The sequence below is a fragment of the Aricia agestis genome, chromosome Z (genome assembly GCF_905147365.1).
Source record: "Aricia agestis chromosome Z, ilAriAges1.1, whole genome shotgun sequence".
Classification (NCBI taxonomy): domain Eukaryota; kingdom Metazoa; phylum Arthropoda; class Insecta; order Lepidoptera; family Lycaenidae; genus Aricia; species Aricia agestis.
The window spans coordinates 6,169,406-6,181,583 of record NC_056428.1 but is presented as its reverse complement, the minus strand read 5'-3'; positions in this window follow the sequence as shown (position 1 = coordinate 6,181,583).

Genomic DNA, 12,178 nt, shown 5'->3' with positions numbered 1-12,178 from the left:
AACACTTTTAATGGGACATTAGTACGTTATCGTTTTACCGTATTGAACTATCTAGAAGACATTAAAGGATTTAAAGTTGCGAGCATTTTTAAACTTTTATCTTGTAGCAAAGAACGCCATTTTCTGCAACTTCCTTCATATAATTTAAAGTTGCCAAGTATTCTTATAAAATGTTCAAAGTGACAATTTTTGTGGAGAATAACTGTGTATAGCAAGTATCCATACTAATAATACTAATAAAATTATAGATATGTAAGTGTGTCTGTCTGTCGTGTCTGTCACATTGTCACGTTAAATTTATAGCTTTAGTTAAGTCCATGAAATAAATTATGATAATTTATTTCATGTACTTAACTAAAGCTATAGTTACTTTTCTTTTATTTCTGTTACATAGCTGTAAGCCACAACATTGTAATTTTCCATTTTTTTAGTAAAAGATGGTCCCGTGCGAGTTTCTTACGTCGGTTCTTCTCGGCGGGGTAGTTCCTGAACCGGTTGTAGGCAACGTAGTTTCTTCGTTCGACTTTCAAAAAGTGTATCATGATACCCATTTTGAATAAAAATATATTTTATTTTATTATTTTTATTTTAAAAAATATGGATTGTTGTTTCTAGTTGTCTTCGATCTCTTGTTGCTTTAAATAGCTGGACTGCAAAAATATTGCCCATATTATTGCGGCCAGCGGCATGCAAGAATTATTGATGTTAGTCCGCAATCAAACACTATCTTATGCCCTAATCTATGCAGATAGATTAGGGCATAAGATAGTTTTTAATTCGGCAAAATGTATGGTTATCGCGCGTATGAATTTCGGCGACACGAAGCTACGGGGAACATCTATACTTACTATTACACTAATACTTACTAATATTATAAATGCAAAAGTGTGTCTGTCTGTCTGTTACCTCTTCACGCCCAAACCGCTGAACCGATTTTGCTATGGGTATGGAAATACTTTGAGTCCCGGGAAAGGACATAAGATACTTTTTATCCCGAAAAATGTACGGTTACCGTGTATGAATTTCGATGCAATGGAGTAACGCGGAACGTCTAGTCTATATTTTCTGTTATGAAAGTGTCAAATAAGCAGTTTGCGAAGTACTATCGCCATTAAAACGGTAGTTTCCGAAAAAGCTAAGTGAAAATTCGAAGGTGAAATTGAGATTTTATGTGTACCCATTTAACTTTATATCGTCAATAGCATGTGTCATAAACTGTTAAGCCCGCCACACACGTTCGAGTAGTTTGGTATTTTTAAATAAAATTAGGGGGCAAACGAGCAAACGGGTCGTCACCTGATGGAAAGCAACTACCGTCGCCCATAGACACTCGCAACATCAGAGAAGTTGCATTGCCGGCCTCCTCTCTTCTTGAAGGTTATATATATAATTATATATATGATAAAACATAAAACCAAACTATTGTATCATACACGAAGTAGATAGCTTACTTGTCTGCTCGAACTTTCTCTTTATATAATGGAAACATTCGCCAATATAATGGAAGCATTATAGAGCTATGTTGTTATAACAAAGAGCCTGAATTGATGTACTAGGCACTAACGTAAGGTTTCCATTACTCCATTTTTATCGGTTTTTTGAATCTACTAAATTTTGAAGATTATAATTATTAAAATCCTTCATAATTAAAAATTGGTATTTTCTAATACTTTATTAAAAACATCAAGTATAAAATGTCCATCACCAAAATCGTAGGAATAGGTTTCTATTCCTACGGTGAAGACCTTTCATCTTACAAAGAACTAGCCTTGGCAACTATTGACTAAGATAATATGACTTGTGCAGGTAAAGGCTAGTTTCGTTAATTTTGGAAACATTTAGGATTCGTCAAAAAAATTGGTTTTATTAATAATTGGGTTCATTATTTGAGTAAAATTGAATATTATTGACATTCACATAAACGGCTCTACAAACCAAGAAGCATCAATTTAAAAGTAGTTCAACACTAAATCGGCCACTCTGGCTGAATGAGTTATATGTAACATATTATGTACTGAAATAAATAATAGGCTTTAAAGATTGTGAAATATATAAAAAATGTAAGTATGAAATAATGTGTGAAAATATGAGAACGTTACCTATACTGAAAATGTTAAATATAAGTAGTTAATGTAAAAGCTGTGATATAATATTATGAATAAGCAATGTATATTGAAGAAAAAAATTATTGTATTTAAAAGTAAAAAACCGCGTATGAACAAAATGTTAGATGTAAGTATATAATGTAAAAAGTTGGATGAAAAAGAAATGTAAGTATAAAATTATTTATTGTACAAAAGTTAAAAAACCGTGTATGAACAAAAATGTAAATTACAGTATATAAAAATAGTAACATAATTGATGGAAATAAGTCATGTATAACTTCTAAAAAACAAATCTATCTCTAACTATCAAATAGGTTCATACCACATCCTGAGATTTTAAATGTTGGTCGCCAGACGCCAAGCCTTTGAACGTGTGAAGCGGCTATTAGAGTTTATGGCGTACATAAACGAGCACAATAATAGGTAACATTAGAGACTACTTAGCGAATCTTCACGACTCAATCTGGCGCCGACCAGCCTCGAGGTGACCACACTTTATGAGGGAATGGCGGGACATAAAATACTGTTGCCTGTAAAAGTAAAACTTCTATTCGGGGATTGCAAGGGTTTAACTTGCAATGTAACGCATTGATTCATTTTTAACTAGATGACGATTTTTAACTAGATGACGTTTCACGCAACTGAAATATGTCAAATCTATACGAGCCTCGCCTCGCCTCGTCTCGTTGCGGTCTTAATTGACCCTTGTTTAAGAAGGGCACAAATAAAATTACAACACCAAAAAGTATATTTTATAAACGATTTGTACAAAATCATCATCTAAATTCGAGTTGCTATACAACCTATCATTATTTGCACGCAACTTCGGTTATTTACTGACGTATTGTATGTTTGGGAACATGTTGTACATGTTTGGGAGCCGCGCCGACGGTTCGGGAATGTTTACACATACTATACGTGTATCGTCGGATTAATTAATTAGTTTTTAATCAAACAAAAACACGCAACTGTCGTACGGTCAGCAAAAGTTATAAACTATACTGTATTATAAGCTAAGTACTCACATGCGGTTTTGCTCGATAGTTTTACTCCAAATCGAGTAATAATAATTACTGTGTGGACCGCAAAACTCACAGCTCGAAGGCTCGCATCGAGCCGGCTCGAAGGAGCTGGCATCGAGCCCGCTCGATGGAATTAAATATATCGATTTTGAGTAAAACCATCGAGCAATGCTGAATGTGCGGACGAAAGCCCGGGCCGCGGGTTGCTCGACGTTATTGCTCGATCGAGCAAAACCGTATGTGAGTAGGTACTTAGCATTAATTTGACTACGTTGCAATAGTACCGGCGGCGGTAGTTGCTTTCCATCAGGTTTGTCGCTCGTTTGTCCCCTTATTTCATAAAAGAAAAAAAATGCAAGGGAATGCAATTTTGCAAAAAAGCGCTGGCTTGGATAACTGGATTTTAATAATGTAAACTGTGCTCTTACGGCTATAAATTTTTTTGTTGTTACAATCACATCCTTTTACGTTATTTTGTTAAAGCTTTATGTGCATTGTGCATATAATATAATTATCAAATTTCATCAAAGTCGGTTCCTAGGCAAATTAAACGTGAATAGGTAACAGAGAGACAGACGCACTTTCGTATTTCATCTCTTATTCATTTCGCATTCATAACACACTTTCGAAAAAACCGTTGCCGTCATCCTTGTAGAACTGACTGAAAATATTTTTAGCAACTGACATCTTTGCTGGCGGTACATACGCGTTTGTTTGTGTTTTCATTTAGCAGTCTTATTTAATTGCCATTTATTTGTTTGCTGTTAAAACATAATATATTATCACTTTATTGTTTACTATCCTATAGTCACAACAGCATTAAATGTCCAAGTTTAAATCGGACCTTTTCTATAAATAATCAACTGCACAAATTTTGCGCATAGTGATGTACGTGGCTATTCTGTTTATATAAAAACGTTTAGGCAGAAAAATAATAGACACTCCCGAAAAAAAACTTCTTTGATACAATACATACTTAATAAATATTATATTATATAAAAAAGAATCCATATTTCGCGTGGTCATGACATCACGACATACTTATTAATAATAATACTCGTAATGAAACTGGATGACGCTCGCGCTATAAACGGATTTTGACACGTAGGAAACGTATTAAAATCCGTTTATCGCGCGGGAACCGTACATTTTTCCGGGATAAAAAGTTTACTATGTCCTTTCTCGGAACACAAAGTATATCTCCATACCAAATTTCAGCAAAATCGGTGGGTTGGGGGCTGGGGCGTGAACGTAACAGTAAGAGGGACAGACACACTTTCACATTTTATTTATTGTTATGTACAAAATTAAGACATATTTTTTAAAAGTGACAATATAACATTGGCGTACTTATCTCTTTAAGAGATCTCCTTCAACAAACCATAAACAGTAGTGGATATAAAATGCTGTGAAAACAGTGCACGTCTAAAGACACACCATTTAAACTAAGTAGTGCATTAAAGACATAATACTAACACTTAAAGCTAAATTCATAATATTATTATTTATTATACTTACTTAAATAAGTAACATATTAATATAATAAACATAAATAATAATATACAATACTCAGTGCCGTAAATAGCCTTTTTTGCGCCCTGTGCGAGCTTCTATATAACTGCACCTTTGTTTTTTAACCGACTTCCAAAAAGGAGGAGCTTATAATATTTTCGTCTGTAGATATTATTTTACTACATTGAGAAACATCTCTGGGGCCGGGGGCGCAGCGGGAACTTATCGGGAGCAATTCGAAAAATAAGGATCTCTCTGGTCTGGCCATTCTTGCGCCCCCCAGAGTCTACGCCCTGTCCCTGGGCACCGATGGCACCGCCCTATTTACGGCACTGACAATACTTACATACAATATAATATATACCTATGTGATATGAAGAAGCAATTTTTAATATGACTGGTCTCTCGCTAGGTGGAGTAAAAGAGAACCTTTCATGTAGCTATTGAAGTGAGCGCGAACGAAGCAGTTTAAAGAGGAGCGTGAGGATTTATAATATTATTATGGAAATGGAGGATAAAATCATATAGTTACATGAGATAATTTTTTATTGAGGGCCACTTTCACCACTTTCTGATAAAGTGCCGAATTCACAACTTTTTTGACAGATTCTCCATACTTGATCTGGTAAGTTAATTGGTGGATAGCGTATTCGTCACTTATCCGGAAGTGGTGAAACAGGCCCTTAATATATGTCGTATTCAGACCTACAGCTTACAAGACTATAATCCAGTGTTATAAATAATGGTCACTCTAGTTATCATAGTGAGTGCGGACCACCCGCCGGAATTACATCAAAACCTTTTTAAGGACCTTATTTCATTTGCTTAGAGTAAAATAAAAAACCTAATGGAAGCTGAGATGAGAATTTGGTTTGTTTGGGTTAAGTTTGAAGTGAGTAATTTGCGCATAATATGAATTAATATGATGCTTAACTATCACCTTGTGTTTAAAATTAAAATAAAATACGTGCACTCAGGGTTTGCCGCGGTAAAGCTATATTGCATAGCATTTTTTATCAACTTATGCAATTATAATTCGCATACGTCTAATAATTAGAAGCACACAAATACCGTGCCGAAGTCTGGCAACGCCGCACTTCGACCAGCATGACAGCGCTGTGTCGGAGTGGGGGCATAGAATTAGAACATTGATATCGTTGAGTGGGGGTGTTAGGTTCATAAAGTTAATATACGTTCTAGCGGAATAGAGAAACAAAGGCCTGAGCAAGAGACATGCAAGGGAGATGTCACTATCAGTAACACTGCGTGCGTGGTTAAAGAGACGTGTGATACATGACAGCAGCACTCTTTTTTTGACGTCCAGTCGGCACGTGCCGCACGTTGACAATTTAATCTCATACAATTCATGAATGTTCAATCATGCTTGTGTAAGTGTATACGTACACATATTTTTACACACAGATAAAAACCAATTCTGGTTACGTTTGACAGCTCGAGATTGTTGCTCTATTCCACTAGGTATAATAACTTTATGGTTAGGTTCTTCGTTAAAATCGGCCAAGTGCGAATCGGACTCGCGCACGCAGGGTTCCGTACCGGTATAGAGCGAAAGTAGACAAAAATTGTGTTTTTTGTATGGGATCCCCCCTTGAATATTTAATTTATTTTGTTTTTAGTATTTCTTGCTATAGCGGCAACAGAAATTCACAATCTGTGAAAATTTCAGAACTCTAGCTATAGCGGTTCTTGAGTTACAGCCTGGAGACAGACAGACAGACGGACAGACATCGAAGTCTCAGTAATAGGGTCCCACTTTTACCCTTTGGGTACGGAACCCTAAAAAGTAAAAACGTAATCATCTCATCCATAGATAGTACAGTTAACAGTACCTACCTTAAAGGGTTTACCTTGGGTTTGTAAGGTTCAAGTTTTTTGATTAAATTAAATATAATAAATGATATAGAATGTAAAATATTTAAATGAAATAATTACGAGGGCTGCTATTTATGTATCCGGAACTGGCCACTTACAAGAACAATATTTAAAAAGTAATTACAACATTTGAAAATAGAACTCTTTGGTTGAAGAATACATTTTGTTTCATGTGACTGTCAATTATTTTTCCATTGTGGCGTCATTTTGAAAATTGCGTGTCTTCATTTGCCATGGATTTAACGCGTGAACATTTTCGTGCAATGATTTACTACGATTTTCGGCGTGGGCTAAATCAACAACAGTGCTTTATTCAACTCACCGCAACTTTTGGAGATGAAGCACCATCAAAAACCACTGTTTATCACTGGTACAGTGAGTTTAATCGTGGGCGGTCTATGCTCACGGATGAAAATAAAGAAGGTCGCCCAAAAACAGCTGTTGTCCCACAAAATATAGATGCTGTGCGGGAACTAATAATGCGTGATCGTCATGTTACATATCGCGAGATAGAGGCGTCCTTAGGCATAAGTATGACGAGCATACATAAGATATTACACGAACATTTGGCTGTAAAAAAAATATGTTCGCGTTGGATTCCGCACAACTTGACAATCGATCAAAAACGGGCTCGTGTCGATTGGTGCAAAAAAATGATAAAAAAATACAACCGTGGTACGTCAAAAGCCGTTTATAATATCTACACAGGTGATGAATCTTGGATCTATGCATATGACCCCGAAACTAAACAACAGTCAACGGTGTGGGTGTTCCAAGATGAGCCGAAACCAACAAAAGTTACTCGTGCAAAAAGTACTTTGAAGCAAATGGTCGCCTGTTTTTTTGGAATTAATGGACATGTGGCTACAGTGCCATTAGAGAATCGTAAAACGGTTAATTCTGAATGGTATACGACCATTTGTTTACCAGAAGTCTTTGAAGAAATAAGAAAGGACAACCGACAACGCAGAATCATAGTACATCACGACAATGCTAGCTGTCACACCGCAGCTGAAACAACTCAGTTTTTGGAGGGTCAAAAGATCGAATTGACTGGTCATCCGCCGTACAGCCCTGATTTGGCACCTAACGATTTCTTTTTATTTCCATACGCGAAGAACAAATTACGTGGTCAACGTTTTTCGAGCCGCGAAGAGGCTGTTGATGCGTTCAAAATGCACGTTTTGGAGATACCTCAATCAGAATGGAAAAAGTGCTATGAAAATTGGTTCCAGCGTATGCAAAAGTGTGTCGATCATCGCGGCGAATATTTTGAAAAGCAATAAAACCATATTAAAATATGATATATGTTTGTTTCTTTTTTTAATTCCGGATACATAAATAGCAGCCCTCGTATAGTTAATAAAACATTTACACATTTATGGAATTATCAAAATATATTTTATTTGATTATGAAGAGAAACGGATGTTCATATTATAACGTCACAGTCAAAAGTCAATTACATTTACGGGGCTTAGTTTAATATAATTCAATTTAATAAATATTTTTATGTTAAAAATAAATACTAGAAATTATTTAAATATGCATAAATATTATAAGCAATTAAAATAAGACTTTAAATTGAAAGCGGAAGTTATTTAAATTGCGCACTAGCGCCACAAGCGGAACTCACACTTTACCCGCCTAAATTATTGAGAGTAGAGAGGGAACTTGTGGACTGGAGGGTTTTCTCCAGGACAGTTGGTGGAGATCCTTCGTAGAGGATAGTCTATAGCAGTAAAGTGTGAGCTCGGTGCTTGAGCTATAAAATAGAATTATTACTGTGAGCAAGTAATGAGGAGAAAGTGTTTTAAAAAGTATTTAGTGTTATAAACGTGGATGTATTAAATATTTTGATTGAGAGATTGGAGAATAAGTGTAATAAACAAAGTGATCTGAGTGTTTGAGTTTTATTCTAATAATAAGTGTACAGTGTTGTTTTTACAGGTTATAAACCCTAATCATGTGACGTAGCCGTAGGTTTAGACTTCTCTACTCAGAGCTCGTAGAGTCTCTCTATTTTGCGTGAAGAGTCTTCTGAGTGAAGACTGAAGACCATGGGTTATTGGTTAGTACGCATTGTTTTCTTGTCCCCAAATACTGCCTGACTGGCGTGAATATAAGTAACCCTGATGTATTTTTTGCCCCAAAGTAATAATTAAAGAAAACAAATTAGACAAAAATGGCTAAACCGAGAGAAAAATGCGAGCGACGTCTTGTAATTAGCGAGACTTGGTCAATAACTACAGCCTTTGAGGCTTTACCTAATAACACAGACAGACCACAGACATGGAAAATGAACATACCTACCTACTACTGCTCGCGTAAAGTTTCAGAGATTTACATTTACATAAGTGGAACGCTGGACATACCATTGGTCAATAAAAAAAAATTGGTTGGAAAATGAACACCTACCTACTACTGCTCGCGTAAAGTTTCAGAGATTTACATTTACATAAGTGGAACGCTGGACATACCATTGGTCAATAAAAAAAAAATTGGTTGGAAAATGAACATACCTACCTACTACTGCTCGCGTAAAGTTTCAGAGATTTACATTTAAGTGGAACGCTGAGATGGCATTGGTCAATAAAAAAAAATTGGTCAAAAAAATATAAAAACTATCTATAGGTACGCCACTTTAAATTTCAATTTTGTATTGCTTGAGATTGCTATATTGCGTCACTGCGTCTTGTCTCCTTTATCGTTGTATCTGACCTACTATCTGACTCTTATTTTATGAGAAATCATTAGAACTAGAGTCTAGACCAGAGAAAGAACAAGACAGAAGGCCTTATGAGGCCACCAAGATTCTGATCTTTAATACTAAAAGAATTCTCTTATATAAGCTCAGGCCGTATTTTATGTTTATGGCCTAACCCTCGTCTAAGAATTTTATTAGAAATTGCAAACTCGAAACCGACCCATATCCAAAAATATGATAAGTAATATAAAATATTAATTCACAGGATTAGAATTAGGTACATTCAGAATAGGTACTTACCAATTTCTTATAATATTATTATTGTGATTGTAAACACAATATTATTGTAATAGCAGTGTTTTATCTTAGTACCTAGGTAATCATCACCTAAAACATCGTTAAGAAAGTTTATCAAACCGCCCCCGTATCACGTATCTATAATGCGATAGCAATTATTGCGCGATAATTGCTCCAAAATCGCAATTTCGTATCACGTATCAGCCAAAACAATACGATTGCAATCGATCACTATACATGACACCATTGTTTGTGACATTCATGACACCCAGCAATCGCTCGTGCGATTATTGCTAGGGGATTGTTGATCGCTATTTTTATGTGATAAGGTAGCGGGTCACAAACAAGCAAACTTCCGTGTCTATGTAATCTATAGATGGAATCAATACTATGTAATATTGTGTTACTGTTACATAATCGTTATAGCCGGAAATTATTGTGGACTTCGGCTGTAACTCACAGTTTACGATATTCTAGTCAAAGCCCAGCGAGCGGCCAATTAGATCGACGATCTACGATTATCGTGTAGATCAGTGACTCCCAAAGTGAGCTAACTCCCTAAATATTAGGTGGCACGCTGGGGTTCCGTGCCTTGGTCTCGGGGTTCTGCTAAAACCAATTTAATATGCTAATTGTTAAGTTAGTATTTTTATTTATTAACAAAAATAAACTTAGTTTAAAATTTTCAGGGCCGGTTCCTAATATAATTTTAACTAAGCACCTAGAACTTCATAAAGCTCGGGCCGAACTAACGAGAAATGTCATGAATAATTGCGATAATGCCAAAACATTTTATAGCATTATCGCCTATAAAATATAAATAATCTATACTTATATTATAAATGCTCTATACTTATATTATAAATCTCTGTCTGTCTGTCTCGCTTTCACGCCAAAACTACCGAACCGATTGTAATGAAATTTTGTATACAGATAGTCTAAAGCCTGAGAAAGGACATAGGCTACTTTTTTACTCGAAAAAAGGGTTGTAAGGGGGTGAAAATACGAACATTTGTTCAAATTAAGTTAGTTCCAAAAATTCATACTAGATGGCGCCGCGAGTCTCTTACATCGCCCTAACGCTTGCCCAACATCTTTCTATAAGATTGAAACCCGAATGTATAATTTCATCATACATTCGGGTTTCAATTATTTTCGATTGTTATTTCTTTTTTACGTTATTTAATAAGTACTTTATATTATATACAGTGACGTAACCTTAAACCTTTCAATGATAAATAGTTTATGGGTAAAGTTGTGTAATTGGGCGGCTAAATAAGCTTTAAAATTTGGCATAAAATATAAAGTTTAATTTTAAAAAATGAAATATGTGCACACTGCACAGCTGTTTTGATTTAAGGGGTATCAGGGTTTTTTTTTTATAAAAGCTTTTGACACCAATTTTGTTGACATCGCGCGCTATAAACTGAAGTACACGCGGACGAAGTCACGGGCAACAGCTAGTGACATATAAAGGCGATAATGCTATAACATTTTTTTGCATTACCTATCGCAATGATAGCATTTCTCGTTAGTGTGGCCCGAGCAGACAGAAAACTTTGTGTACTTATAGTTAAATAAATATTTCTGAGCAACTTAAAAGCATAAAGTCCGAAATACGAATTCAAAGTTTAAGAATTTTATTTACGAAAACGTAAAATACATATGAGTCGAAAATCTCAAACGTACCTACGACGTCAGCAAACATATTATTATCTGATTGATCAAACCGATTTTACTTTCCGATAACGAGGCGCGAAGTTTTAATGGAGCGGGCAAATTAAAGGATCACGGGACTCGTATTCGCTAATTTGATACATCGGTAAATATAAAGGTGAGAAGGCAGGCTAAATTCCGAGCAACGAAGCGACGGTGCTGTAAACTAAGCTTAGAATTATTACCACTTACACTGTTGTTTAACTCCAATATATAATTCAACAACACTATTATTAGGTTTTTTTATGAAATAAGGGGCAAACGAGCAAACTGGTAACCCGATGGAAAGCAACTTCCGTCGCCCATGGACACTCGTGCGTTGCCGGCCTTTTAAGAGGGAATAGGGTAATAGGGGAGGGTAGGGATGGGAAGGGAAGGGAATAGGGGAGGGTAGGGAAGGGAATAGGGTAGGGGATTGGGCCTCCGGTAAACTCACTCTCTCGGCGAAACACAGCGCAAGCGCTGTTTCACGCCGGTTTTCTGTGAGAACGTGGTATTTCTCCGATCGAGCCAGCCCATTCGTGCCGAAGCATGGCTCTCCCACGTATATACAACTGTTTCGACTTTACGACTAGATTTTGATATTGCTGTAAACTGAAAAGTACTTATTTAAAACATGGGCCTTAAAACATGGGGATTGAAAAGCAATTAAATAACGAGCGTTGATGAAAATTGTGTAAATCCTGTTTTGACCTTTAAATAGGTACCTAGGCAACTGTTTATTGGAAATCCTACAAACTGCAAACTTTAATTCGGCCTATTGTTTAATCGGTCTGAATCAGTACAAAGTACAAACTAGGTACAATCAGAATATTATGGACATTGTTGGTCGATACCAAATATTAAGTGCGCGCCTACTTATATTTAATTGAATGAAATGTTAATTTAATTCAATTATAAGTGCTTAATTAATGTGTCACTCTGAGTG